The 11663-nt window shown below is 36.1% G+C and overlaps 2 long non-coding RNA genes across 3 annotated transcripts in view; one reads left to right on the top strand and one right to left on the bottom strand.

Moving 5' to 3' along the window:
- The window catches only part of LOC148724267 (uncharacterized), a 79796-nt gene that overhangs the window by 63548 nt on the left and 4585 nt on the right, over positions 1 to 11663 (bottom strand). The window contains exon 3 of one of the 2 annotated variants that reach the window (XR_015991371.1): positions 9255 to 10381. The exons of the other annotated variant lie outside the window; for it this stretch is intronic. This is a non-coding gene — a long non-coding RNA (uncharacterized LOC148724267). The remainder of the gene's footprint in view (positions 1 to 9254; positions 10382 to 11663) is intronic. 2 annotated transcript variants of the gene reach the window in all.
- On the top strand, positions 383 to 7227 carry LOC148724268 (uncharacterized). Its single transcript, XR_015991374.1, has 2 exons — positions 383 to 1321; positions 6740 to 7227. It is a non-coding gene; the product is annotated as an uncharacterized LOC148724268 (long non-coding RNA).

Raw genomic sequence — 11663 nt, 5'->3', positions numbered from 1 at the left:
TTATCGATTGTTTTTAACCTTCATAGTCGCCATTATTCGCGTCTTCATGGTTGGCTCATTTCAGAGACTATTTTCCCTTATTAGTGTACCTCCAAATTAAGTTATGACATACTTTCCCGATTACCAAAGACTGATGCGAAATTTGAGTGAAATAATTGAGGATGATAGCAAATCAACCATAATAGTATCCTTTTTAGGTACAGAATTAATTTTCCCGAAGCAAGGTCTTCCTGTTTTCCCGAAATCGTCTTAACTTCTTGACAATTAAAAAAAGAGAAAGAAAGAAGGTAACACAGAAGCCTCACAAGTAAGAAAGGTCAGCCACGTTTTTAACCAGGGCAGATTTCTTTTGATGAATAATTCTGAATCTTTGATGCAGCCATAAACATTACTATATTACATAAGCAAAAGAAAAAATGTTGTTGTGCATGACTTCTTGAAGTCTAAATTTAAAATTAACGATCTTAATTTCTCATGCGAAGACTGCCACGCTCAAGGAAGGTCGTTATACCTAATTTGTTGGCGATTTGGTGAGACAAACATCAGGTGCTGTTAAGGCAAATACATTCACCTACGATTTGTCTGAGGTAATGAATTGGAACGGACAGCGCATATGTAGACACACGCCCTCGGGCAGTGACAAGCTGTGGCTCCATACGTTATCAGTTTAATCTACAGACGTCTTGCAAGCTCAAAATAATGAGGAGAAAAAAAAAAAAAAAAGAACATTTACGATAATATTCATCAACACTTTGTCTTATGAGCACCTTTAACCAAAAGGGAAGCACAATGAAATGCGCTCCGGAATGAGAGCCAGTGGGACCCAGTAGGAATCTTTTAAGTCAGATACAAACATATCATCTATGGCTGGGCCGTAAACAAACCTGCTATCACGTGGTTCAAATAACTACTATTCGTTTAAGTCTGTGAAATTAAATAATTAATTGGTAAACACATGGGTTCATTGGCAAGATATTTATCTGCAATCGTTGCAGTTTACTTTTCCGGCAAGTTGGGATTTTCGCGGCAAGTTGGGATTCAACTCTTCCTTTTTCAGTTTATCAACGAAGTGAAATTTTCTTTTCCAATAGAATACGAGCACCAAACGCTTTTACATTGTTAGAAAAACAATACCTTTCAAAATCATAATTAATTATTTTTCTCTAAGTGGAACCGAAGAAGGACACTCCACAATCGTAGCTTGAGTTAAACAATAAGCTGAGACAAAACAGCTATTTCTTACACCACTCGTGGAAATCAGTCATAGTGAAGAAAAAATACTGCTTCAAAAAATCCCATCAAATTGACCTACAAATTTCAGGTTAGTATTCAGAAGTTAGTGCTATTTTTTTTTTAGGGAAGTTTAAACGTTCATTGGCAAAACCGTACTCTAAACAATGATCAATCACACGTTAACTGTTTTGTCTTGACCGGTTGATTTTTTAGGAGGACACGTAAGGTTTATGGCTGAAATACAAAAGAAAAACATTCATTGAACTTAAACAAGCACTAACGAATAGAAATACATCCCGCTCCATAATTGTTTGAAACCACAGCCCAACTCAAAGTTTGTAACCGCAGCACTTGTTGCCAGTATGTTAAGCGAAAGGCTCAAAGACTCACTACATGACATCATAAAGAGTCTAATGTTTACTGTAGAGCAAAACCGCTGTGAGAGAGGAAGTTAAGTTACACCCCATCACAAATTTAAGTAATTTGATAACTTAAGGGAAAGTGTTTTGGGTGATGTTCACGCTGGTCGACTTTTCTCAAGCAAAAGCTCCTGGCTCAACACCACAATACTCTTCTTTGTCATTATTCATTTGTCCCAGACTATGTTATCACCATAGTCAACAAGATTTAACAAGTGACACCAGTATATTGTTTCAATATCTCCAAATCAATACGGACATTAGACGTTTCAATTCCCTTTATCCTATTTTTCCATGATTCAAGTAACCATTGATAGCCTTACAGTCCCTCCTCTCTAAACAACTTCGTCTGCGCAAGTATCGATCTGCTTGAGTTACGATTCTGAGGCAAAAGTCATGGCCGATGAGGAAATATCAAATTTCTCACTCTTTCCAGCCCAAATACCACAAGCTAGAGTTTGGGAAAGGTCATAACGAATAGTTGCCTGGCTGTTTACGATTTCACCTAAAGGTAACTTTCCTCACTTTAAAGCAGAGAAGTTTTAGTATAATCTCAAGTTAACTGTTTGGAAAACAAGTGTTCACCCGCAGGCGAGAAAAGACCTGCTGATTTATTTTGAGTACCTGAATCAAACAAAAGGCTTTTTCGTCTCTTTGTTAATTCTTTTACTGAAGCCAGCCTCACTTCTATGCATAAAAGCACTTTAGGAAGAAGTGCGCAACCTAATCTGACTAGTATCCATACCCCTTGCGCTTCTAAAAAACCGACAACAGAAGACTAGGGAGCAGTCATGCAAATTCTTCTTGACTGATCTTGGTTCTTTTTCTCGATTGGTAAAAATGTAACATGCCAATTATTGCATCTAAATTTTGAAAAGTAAGACATCATTTGAACTATAATTTTCGTTTTTACCGTCCAATTTCAGAAGATTATGCATAAGTTCATTTGCATCGAGAAGGCTTGAACGTAAGTTTAGGTTCCATCATCAATTTAGGAGCTAAATAATTTTTCAGACTGCAAATCCAGCTAAGCGAGAGTGCATCACTAGGTTTTGTACTTATACAAATCTCATCACTATTTCGAATTGAAAATCAAACTCGTTACTGATCTAACACAGCTGAACAGAAAAGTCAAACCCGCTTAGAGGGGCACACAGATTTCCTGCCACCCAAGTTCATGCGCATCTAAGGAGGTTTTTAGAGAATAAATAATGCTCGGCACAAATGGACTACACAGACCATACTTTTCCAAATCTCCATAGCTTGGAATAAATACAACTTAAAAGTATCATCATTCACCAGCTCGTGTTAGATTCAAGTCCACTTTAAGGTTTTGTCATCGACCAATCTTCCCTATTCAAGTAGACATGAGACACGAAAGACAACTAGAATGAGGTGTAATGGTAAAAAAAAAACACGACAATTACCCTCGAGTATAGCTCACAGTCCTCGGCAGTTAACAAAGAAGAACGCTAAAGTTCAGCAGTCTAATTCTTAGCTTCCCGTTCTTGTTACGCCTAACTTCATATCGCAAGACGTGAACCAGTTTAGATAAAGAATAGGTTTGTACTTTGAAATTTTTTTGAAGGTATAGTATAAAGTGGTCCGAGTCTCGTTAAGTTTCAGAAATGAATACAGCCAATTTTAAACCTGTCAATAAAACTGTGTCGACAAGCTACGTTGAACGGCTGGTCATTTACGGCCGAAATATTAAAAGTCGACATCGAAAAAAACAATAAAGGCTGATAGTTTCTAAAGAAACTGTTTGAGGCTGCGTCGGTGGGGGTAACGAAATAATTTGAATATATCAACAAAGTTGAAATGGTAAATTGGCCACCGTTACGATTATAAAAGCTGACGTTTCGAGCTTTAGCCCTTCGTCGGAGCGAAGGGCTTTACTTTATGAAAAGGTAAAAACTTCCACGGTAATCTGTGAAAATAATCAAATATGCTGTTAACTTTATAGAATGTGGGAGTAATAATAATTATAATAATATATGTCTAGATAACCGGAAATTTAACAGCTATTACTTAAATCATTTGCGGTTTCTTTTTTAATTTAAATTAATAATGCGAGTTTTGAGCAAACGGTGTATTCGTTTTTTAAGCCTCTTGATCAGTTTAGTCATTTTCTGTTCAGGTGTTTCTTTCAATCATACCACCATTCTTTTTCAAATTTTTTAAAGGTTTTTTGGCTTTTTCTTGTGTATTAAAACACATTTAATAACGCGAATTCTAAACTTGCTACCAATTGAACAGTTTTGCTAATCAAATAGAGTGCTATATGCGGTAAAAAAAAAATTACCGCTTATTGATAATAAGTGACAAAAGACCCTCAAGATTAAATTCAGTCGATCATATGGTTTACTATTTTCCGAATTCTAAAAGTTAGAAATAATTTCAACACAGGAGTAAAACAGAAGCATTTAAAAACACTCCTGAATTTTTAATGTCAGGGTTTCTTGGAACAAACTCCAGAATTATGTGCGTTTCATAAACTATCTTTGTTTCCACCATAACGGAGAGCGTGTACTCTGTAGCTTCGGTATTTTATCTCCCAGGGTCTCCCTAACATTGATCTACAGCTGTAATTGGCGCTGGTCCTGGCATTTATCCAAAGAGAAACGAAATATGTTCACAAATTACCATACCGAGCTAAACCAAGTTCATAAAAAGACAGACTTTTCTGAAATAAATTTATCAGTTCATAAGTTGGAATTAGGAAGATCATTTCGACGTGGGAATTGAAATTGATGTGCCTATATAACGGATCACTTGATAAGAAGAAGCCAAGATCTTTCCCCCTTTTCAATCAGACTTTATCCAGCATGGTGAAAGCGAACACATGGAGCGCAGAGCAGAGCGATTTTCAACGGCTTGTCATCTGCTCTCAGATGTAAAGTGTGCCTAACACCAAAGATGAAAAAGTATCGACTTTGACGATCACAAAACAGAAATCAATTGCAATAGTAGATAATCATAATGATATTTCTTGAATGTCTATTGAAAGAAAACAGATTCTTTTTGCCTAAGGATAAAAGATCAAACCAACTTATACAGACAAGTTTAAAATATATTCATGCAAGAAACAAAATTACGTCTTGGGCATTCATTTTGATACGCGCGCCAAATTGATTTCTTAAGCAAAGGCAAGGAAACAATTAAAAAAAACTTAAGGTAAACTATGGTTTAAAAAAATTAGAACTGCCAAATTAAAGTCAACAAAAGTGACTAAAGCGGGTACAACGGATATTGCTCTTCATCACCTGTGACAAGTTTTTTGAACCAATTTTCAGTTTCTTAAAAAAGAAAAGTGTCAAACACCAAATGACGCTTTATTAAAACGTTCTTAAATTGTTAATTATTTTAAGGCCTCCGTTCAATATCGTTTAAATCCTTTGCTGAATGATCAACTGATTTCGTTCGAATTTTCTCAGGGTTTCTCACATAAAAAATAAAATAAAAAAAACGTCCGTGCGACTTTTAATGCTGGCATCATCTGGCTGCGAGTTTTAATTACTCCGATCAATGGAAACCGATATTTATTCCATGTCTGGGGTTCGAAAGACTTCAAAGTCTTTAAAAGTGATATTCAATTTACGCAGCATTAATCACTTTCTAATTGTTATTGGGCTATTTAGCTAAAACAAGTTCCTTTTGTTTCACAACGTGTGGACAAGGAAAACAATAGGCTGCTATCTTAAAGATATTATCCGTGGAGTGCACTGGTGTCAGAAAAGAGCCGTTTTATCCTGATTTAGAGCCACAAAGTATACAAACAGCGTTTGTCATGCAAATTTCTTTCTAAAAGCTTTCTCTAAAATGTAAGCTCGAGTTATTTTTTGGAGGTTAATGAATCGAACGTTTGACTTCACAGACAAACAAACGTTCCACAATATTAAAATCGCTACTTCGGCGTTAATAACAAATTTTTGAAACCGCTGCTAGCCACACATGAGCAAAGAACACTCGTTAACGGGAATCGCGAATTTTGGGAATGGTATATAAAAACATACAGAACTATTTTTGTAAAGGGCCAGTGAACAAGCCTCGATTTATCTTTTCATCTTTGACTGACAAAACTGGTAACAAAACGCCCCAGAGAAAATCCAGTGAGTTCACTCACATTTGCAATAAAATTAAAAGTAATGGTAATAAGTGAGCGAATAAATAAAAACTCACACAGAGCTCTTCGCATCTTGTGTGCTGTAGTAAAAATATGATCTCGACAAGTTCTCAGTTGAATTGAAATAACTGATAAACTGATAAACTGTGACTTGAAACTGAAACCAAAGTGAGCATCGTCCTCTTTTCTTTCACGTGTTGCCTCAAGCTTCAATCAAACTTAAACTGAGCAAGAAGCGTTCTTTGAAAATGAAGTGAAACATATCTTTGATCTTGAAACATATCATCTAGGATTCACATTTAAAAATTACATTACAAAAGTTGTGTGCGAGAAAATGTACAAGATTTCAAGTAACACGACATGACAGTGCTACGGCTAAATGTGTATATTTGAATGGAGGGGGTGTGCATAACTTAATTCAGTCTGCCAACTAGATGTAGAACTGTTCTGATAAATCGAATTTCGGAAAGAGCAAAACTGCCTTCGATTTTGGAGCAGGCTATTTGTCAATTAAAGATTTATACGCCCACCGAGAAGTACGTTAAGAATGAGAAGTTGTGTAGTAAAGTAAAAATAAGAGGTACTTTAGTCCCGTGTTGCGCGACAATTTCCCCAAGAAATCAGTGCAGAAGAGGACAGGTGTTACATACGAATTAGCGTCTTACTTATTTGTTGCCAAAACGTTGAAAAAGGCTATTTTCAAGAAACTCCATTGGCCTTTGTCCCAACTCCCAAATGATAATACGGGAGGAAATATCGACATTACGCACATTACATTTTGATAAAATTTAGGCAAAAGTAAGGTAGCAGAACTGCTTGGGAGAGTTAGAGAGCCACAGTTTGGGACGGGGTAAAAGTAATTATTCTCCTTCTATTTAACAAGAACATTGCTATTAAAAAATATTCAACAACAAGATTGAAAAAACCCAAAGTTCTTTTAACTCTTCTTTTCATCTTGCAGAAAGAGATTCACTTTTGAATAAAAGTGTCGTGGCTACCGCGACAACTTTTGTGTCCTTACACGTTTGGTAACTACAACACCCAAAAGGAAAAAACAAAACAAAAGGGAGAAGAAAAAATACGCAGCAAACTTGTTTAACCCAAACGGAAGACAAAATATCCGCAGTGCTGCTCGTTTTTAAACGGGAATGTACTCTGAAGAAAAGAAAGGCGTCAAAATAATTGCAAGTCCTACTACAATCCCAGGAAAGATTACAGAAAGTTTGTCTTTAAATCTGAACCCTTATCTTAAGTTTCAAAAGATACATTATTAGAGTAAAAGGTCGCTTAAATTCCATGCACAATACGAAAGCTACCAAGACATTGAAATGGCGATCTCTGGGAACCCGTCATCTGTTATGCTTAGATTAAGACTAATTTCTGAGTTTGTTTGCTCACGTTCGATAAAACTGACTTGAGTACACGGAATAAAATCTGTCTGAGTTGTTATTTTTTCACTGAACTTTTCTTTGAAATACTTAAATTGGTAGTGAAATTATTTGCATTTGGGTACTAAAGAGTGTATGCTTTTACGGTTGTGATTTCGGCGTGAATCGAAACAAGTTCGTTTGTGTCATAAAGATGACTTACTATGTCAGGTAACTAAGTTAAACTTCCATGTTTTCAGAGGTTTTGTTGGCCCGGGTCTTTACGCTAAGTCAATAACTGTAACAAGAGATTGTGATAATTTTCACCGGTTGCATTGAAAAACGACCTCCTTTGTCTTCACAGCCTGTATTGTTTCCCGCTCTATTAATCTTCGCTAACTACCCGCAGAAACGAAAGAATATTAAATAACGAGGGAATTACTATATGTATTATGAATCATGCCGCAAAATATCGAAACACCTCAACAAGTGCTATTTTGCATCGTTACAGTTTGACCGTGACGATTTATAGAAAAACAAAACAACGCTTCAGTTAAATTCACTCTTTGGTTGTTTTTCTTACATAATAACGCAGCGGTCGTAGTTCCCTAAAAGCATTCCTCATTTCATCATCGACCAGAACGGCTCATGAGTTAAGTGAGGTTTTAGAGTAAGGTAAAGTGAAACCATATAAGTGAAATGCATCCTTAAGCTAATGGAACATTTTTCGCAACTTCTTTGATGTGAGATGAATGGAAGCCTTCAATATTTTTCAAGTTAGTTGAAGTTTTTCTTGGGTGGAGATGGGGCGATGTGTTGCCAGAGAAAAAAAGAGAGGAAAGCAAGAGCGAAATTCTCTCCACACGTTCTGAGAAAATTGTAGGTCCATTGATGAGTTGAAGATTTTCGGTGCTGATTAGGCCCCTCTTCAATTTAGAAATCGTCTTCTTCTTAGCCTCGGTGCTAATGAGGTAATCAGTGCGAGCTCGCCAAGTGTCGATGCTTTGTTTTCTAACGGGAGGCGTTGTAAGGCTTCGTTTTCTTCCCAGGAAAGGTTTTTATATTCTGAAGAGGCTTTTTGGAAAAGGACGTGGTAGGGAAAAGCGACGTGTTTCAAAAATATACCGCCAGATAATTTGCATACACAATCGCACTTAGTGTCTACTAACTCTCTCTCTGACGGTTTAACCCTTGCGTTTCGGTCATAATAATGGTTGCTAGTTTAAAAAATAAAGAAGTAGAAATATCAGAATACTTGTAGATTGGGTTTATTTTGAGATATTTCCTTATTACGGTAGTGGTTGTTTAAAGACACAATTCACAGCCTCGTCAGTATGTATCTTTCTGTTTGCAAGATGTAACACCTAATACAAACAAGCCTCCGTCGTCGGTAGCAATCAACTTCGCTGCAACTTTGAATTTAGGGAATGACTGGACAAACAGCGGTGTAACATGCATTATTTTTCGTCGAATCTGGTCTATCCTTTTGTTAGATGGTACAAAAAGTTTATTTACTTTGGTTCTCTATGGAAGTAATAAAAATTGAACTTTTGATATATGTGAAAGCTATCTTTCGTGCAACTAAAATGCCCACATGTATCTTACATTTACTTCTTTCCACGCATACTAGACATTACGAACAGTAGGGCTTCCACAAAACTAAGTAAATTATTAGGTTCCCAACTTCTCTCTTTTTCACTCCACAAAAAAATAAGCAGCACACTCTTTAGCCGTAAATGTTGATAATAAACAATACGCAAAAGAATCATTTTTATATTAAAACAAATTACAACACAGAAGCTTTCTGTCAACAGCACATTTAGATCGTACAGAAGAACGGAACGACTGTGACTTGGACTGAGAATTTCATGCTGGTGGCACCAAATTCAGTTTTCATGTTCGCAAACTTTGACAGACTAATTACCATTATTCACCCGCTTTCTGCTTCTAGATACGATCTTCCTTAACTATATATTCCTTTCAAAGAGATATGATTCATGCAATAGAAATAAGATTGAAATTCGAAAATTATTTACCAAATGTACACAGGAAAGCGGTGGTGAAGTTCAATCAAACGGCACCAAAGTATTTTAGAACATTATTTCAAACCTTCAGAGTATTCAGCAAAAAATCGGTTTTCGTTGCGTGCTTTCATTCGGTTTGGACTGTGGTTTCAAGTGTCGATCTATTCACTGTTTACGGGGGAGGGGAACATGTTTAAGTTTACTTTTTTCACTCGCACATTAATAGGAAACGAACTTCCCTGTCGCTGAAATAACACTTCACAATTCCATGGGATATCAACAGATTTCGGAGCTACGAATTCATTACCACTCTACACTATGAAGCAGAGATTGCGAACGTAAGTACACTGGCGGAAATGAGGCATAAATCCCTCCTTAATTGCTCTTTACATTTCATGTATCCCTCATCAATGAAGATTGTTCTCTTTGATAGATTATATTTCGGAATGGGAATTGAAAATCCAATTTCCGACTTTCTGATGGGAGAAAATGTGTTAATGGATTTAAGAGACAAATATCTTTCACCTCTGAATTTAATGAGGTTGCGGACAAACCGAAATTAATTTCCCAAATCTGATCAGGCACAGTTTAATATTCATTCACTCCAGCGAGGAATCGTTCAAGAGTCAGTATTTGCTGAGCAAAATTATTCAAGAAAGACCGCGAGGAAAGAGGATATTAACATTACTTGGCTGGTCGTGTTCATCGGCTTTTTCCCAATGACAATTAAAATAAGAAATGGTCAAAACTCAGTGTGTTAAATAATTGGGACCTAACGACTTTCGGTACTTCATTCTCGCTTATATGTTTAAAAAAATGCTAATCAATTCAATTTCACTGAGAAAAAAATAACGATTCCAGATTTATTTTATTTTATCCCTTAGTTATCAAATGTCTACTATCAAAAATGTGCTGTGTAATGAGATGAGCAGTTAATGCGCCGTTTTAAGTGACTTTCACTCAAGCGTTTTCTAATATTTTTTATTAACTTCATGAGACGCTTTATTTTTTGCGAGGAAAATTCTATTGTGAACGTATGAGTTGTAGTCTTGAGGAAAAGTAGGAAAGAGTGCCGAAAGACGCGCATGCGCAAATGCGTCGCTAGTTTTGGTATTATCAGTGCTCCATCTGGTTTGTTCACTTGCTGTCTCACACATTCCCTTCAAATCATCACAATATCCAAAGATAACCGCGTGTTAAGTCTCAATCAACCTGTGACAGAAAGCACAAGTCAAGATAATAGAATATACTTTGATAAGCAAACTTCGTGCAGCGGTAAACTTGCAAAACAGGAAGGAGCAAGGTTTTGGGGACGTGCTTTTGAATACGAAAATGTATCAAGTGCTGATTAAGGCAAACGTGATGTGAAAACGAAAAAATAACAAACCAGTCTAGTTTGTGTCCGCTTACGGAAATGGACCGACTTACGTGATACATTTTAAACATAACACGATTCACATTAGGGAAATTTTCGTATTTGGCATTTGTGAATGTAGCTATTACAGGTCAATGAAATATTTCGCCGACTTTAATTTCTCGAGAACAATTCTGTTTTGACAATGTTGTACTCAAAATTAAACTTTTATTCATCCTTTTACCGACATACAAAATATTGCGTTGATGGGTGGAAAAGTGAAAAAAGGAGCAATTTCCGGCCGGTGAGGGCCGAGGATGACTTTTACCAATGCGAATGAAATCAAGGGTTGATCAGAAGGAAGATTTTAATTTTGTGAAGGACAGATGAATCGGCACTGTTTCTTGACGGATACGTGCTGCGCTAAGAAGGAATTGTCGCCTGATAAACAGATTAACAGTAGTTAATTACTTTTTATGTACCAATCTGATAATTTACCATAGTGGCAAGGGGACTTAACAAAGGATTTTTAAGAATTTCGAGGTTGAGTAACAATTTTGAGATTGCACTGCAGTCTGTAAAGCAAACAATGTAATTTACCACGAAAAAATTAATTTCTGGAAACATATGATCATTTGGCATTTTAATGAGAAATCCTCCGTGAATCGAATGTTTCATTCTCGCCTGAGGAAGCCGAGCAAATAATTATATTTCCATGCAGTAAAATTTCGAAAAGCCTTTTTCTTTCTCTAAACATAAAGATAAGAAAAGAGATAAGCTTCTGACGCATTTGTCATATAGAAATGATGTCTTTTTAGTGTTATCATACTTAAAAACAAACTGTTTTTTTTTAATATGATTGAATTTTTTGGATCTGATTATTATTTGTTTAAGCGGGGGTTCGCTTAAAACACACCGTTGAATAAAAGTACAACGAATAACACAGAAATATCATTATTGTGGTTAGAAAAAAATGGCACTATATATTGTATCCAATTTGAGTTGCACAAACAAAATTGAGTTAACATTTGGCCCATCTCTTTATCAGACTGTAACGAGTGCTAAGAGGATTTGAAAAGATCTATTCGCACTTCCATCAAATTAATTACATGGCTTTAAGTCGGTACATCAAACTGTTTT

The sequence above is a fragment of the Stylophora pistillata genome, chromosome 9 (genome assembly GCF_964205215.1).
Source record: "Stylophora pistillata chromosome 9, jaStyPist1.2, whole genome shotgun sequence".
NCBI lineage: Eukaryota > Metazoa > Cnidaria > Anthozoa > Scleractinia > Pocilloporidae > Stylophora > Stylophora pistillata.
This window is presented reverse-complemented; position numbering and strand designations above follow the sequence as displayed.